Raw genomic sequence first — 2,949 nt, 5'->3', positions numbered from 1 at the left:
TGGGTAGGATTAGAGTAAATTAATTTTTGAGACCTTTCCCCCCCCTCCCCTTTTTATTAGCTATATTTTTATTCGCCAGCGACACCAAACGTGGGGCGCGGGTATACCAGATTCGATTTTATTACTCATCAAGATCTTTACCAGCCTACCCTCAAATGGAAATTATTTTAGGCAGGATTAGAGTAAATTAATCTATGAAAACTTGCGCGTGGTCAGATACATCAATCGAAAAGGCTTCACCTCCTGAGTCCAAAACTGTGATTATATCTTAAATCGGTCAAGATATGACGGAACTGTGAGCTAAAAGTTTGTACTTGAAAAACAAAAACAATAAAACTCAGAGCCATTCTATGAGCCGCTATGCCGCGGCTAAAAACTACACTATGTGACATAATCATCAACCTGAGATCTGAATTTAGAAAATGTATAATAAACTGAATAATATTACGACCTAAAATCTGCTAAGTAATATTTTATGCTTTGTTCGCGATGATTTTGCGCGTAAATTTTAGATTTTACAAATACAAATATTTATGGAATCTGTATTAGAAATATATTCACCTTCTGCACATCAAACTAGAATGGTAAAGTTTCGGGGCGTTATCATTCTAGTTTGATGTGCAGAAGGTGAATAGAATTTATGAGCTTAAACGCGTGTGAATAACATTCAAGTCACTGTTGCTGTGATCTGTCTCTCATTGTTTTTTCTTTTGATTAGTTTGACATTGATACGTTTGTGTCCCTCATAAAAGTTTCATTCTTTGAGACGTCCATAAAATCGGTTATTAACTATTCATAAGATCTTCCCAGAAACCGTCACTAGCCATCATAAAAGTTGTGTCAACTTAACATTTGTTTGCTTCCTCAAAACAAGTATCTCCCAGATAAGACAAAGGAATTCACTTGTAACTAAAGATATTTTTATATAAATTCCAAGTTTACATTACTCGCTAGATACAAAAAGTTTGCAATTTCTCATTTTTTAATTAATTTGACATAACATCACAGTTAATTAATTTAACATCCGCAACGGTAAGTGAAACTTAACGAATATAAGTAAAGTTAAGTATTTGATATCTATAAACATTTCATGCCACAAGTAATCAGATGGCCGATGCATATATATGGATCTATCTATCACTGACCAGATTATATATATATATACATACCATTGCAAAGATTATTCCATGTGGTCAAAGTTAATTCGTGAATTTATAATTACAAGTCACGGAGTAATTAGCGCTAAAAATATCTTTAACAGCGGGAGTACCCAACCGATTCAGTGGATTTTAGTCGGTTTTCTAATGTCCCGGTTTATGACATATAAATACTTCTAACATGTTTATTGCACAGGATAGACTTTGATTTATAAGTTACTTTTAGATCTGATCTATAAATAAACCTTGCTTTTGATCAGAATCTGTCAACTTGAATTTATCATTCACAGATCAACAAATTACAATTCCTATTGATTAAAAATGAGGCACTCGAAAAATACGTTGATTTATAAAAAGGCTAAAAAGCAGTGATCGATCACTTCACTATTACCAAATCAAGGGTTCGATTCCCTTCGGTGGACACAGTAGATAGCCCAATGTGGCTTTACTATAAACACACATACACACATTTTTTCATAACTCCCAAACCTGTTTATTTGGGTGAACATTTCCACTGTGTTATCTTAATTCTCATGAAAGTACGCTACATCGTCGTGTTTCTGATCTAGATTATAAACTTAAAAATAAATAAATAAATAGGCTTAATTTTAATCTCCCCAATTTCTGTGATGTGTTATCCTCGAAGATGCCATTTCATTGGAAGAAGGTTACAGTTGTTTACGATGATGGTTGCTTGTTTGACGCACACATAATGCAAGGACAACACAATAAACGCGATAACGCAACTGTACCATGAATATCACGCGGGAGGTAAAAAGTGACGTTGCTCGCCACTAACAAGGTTTTTATTAACGCCTTGATGTAATCATACTCCTCATCCGGTTTCCCTGCCGTTCTCGGGAGAGCTAATACACAGCTTTGACTAGCGTAGATAGCTAACTGGCTTTAGCATCTACCAGTACCATTTGCTCGTACACTACACGAAGCCCTGTAGAGAATCTGTCTGCAGTCGCCCCCACTCTCAACATTCAACAAGTACGGTATGCTGCTCTATCAGTTCATTCTGGGGAGTTCGAAAGGTCACCATGTGACAACCAACCAGGGATGTGAACCCACATGAAAGCTCACCGTGTGATTTCTCACAGTCTGACATTCGCTCTCGTTCTTTTTTTAACTAAACGAAATTCCATCCTTTTTTTTAAAAAAAAAAACTTTGGACAAACTTTCGCATGTTTTCCTTCTGGATGACAAAACATGAACGGAACTGTGTAAGTACTCTTGGTCAAGTATTTTACATTTGCTTATAGTGTTTCTAGACTAACTTATGGTTTTCTCTTTTTCTGCGCGGTAATGTTCGTAGCAGCATTCTATGTGTATTAACTGGAGTAAGAAAAGAACCAGTAAACCAATAATTTTCGAACTGTAAGTATGTACATGTTAGACCCGTTTGCTCACAGTTTTTTTGATATACAACAAAAACCAGCTCTAACATTTTTGCCACCGAGCTGCCAAGTGAGGACGTCCGTATTTCAGAACGTCCTTCTTTTGACAATGTGCTTCCGCATTTGAGTCAATCGTAAGTGTAGCTAATTTTGTTTGTTGTTTTATCGACAAATTAGGGACAAATATTCCATGTCAAATTAAAAGTTAATCATCTGGGTGTGAATGCGCGCAAGCTTGCACAACTTTAATTATGTATGTGTAATTAATACTTTCACACTAAGATAACTACTGGTGCAACATAGCTGTAATAATACTTTCACACTACAGCAATAGGCGTCAATGTTGTCTGTAGCATAGCTTTATCGATCATTGTTTGTTTGTTTGTTTG

At 35.6% G+C, this 2,949-nt stretch overlaps 1 protein-coding gene across 1 annotated transcript in view; it reads left to right on the top strand.

Moving 5' to 3' along the window:
- The first annotated feature begins 2,087 nt into the window (after nucleotides 1–2,087).
- LOC106459004 (dystrophin-like) overlaps nucleotides 2,088–2,949 on the top strand; it is a 271,702-nt gene continuing 270,840 nt past the window's right edge. The window contains exon 1 of the mRNA XM_022385593.1: nucleotides 2,088–2,386. The gene's annotated coding sequence lies outside the window, so the exon portion shown is untranslated. The remainder of the gene's footprint in view (nucleotides 2,387–2,949) is intronic.

The sequence above is a fragment of the Limulus polyphemus genome, unplaced genomic scaffold (genome assembly GCF_000517525.1).
Source record: "Limulus polyphemus unplaced genomic scaffold, Limulus_polyphemus-2.1.2 Scaffold25, whole genome shotgun sequence".
Lineage (NCBI taxonomy): Eukaryota > Metazoa > Arthropoda > Merostomata > Xiphosura > Limulidae > Limulus > Limulus polyphemus.
The sequence above is the reverse complement of the archived record's forward strand: the minus strand, read 5'-3'. Positions and strand labels throughout refer to the sequence as shown.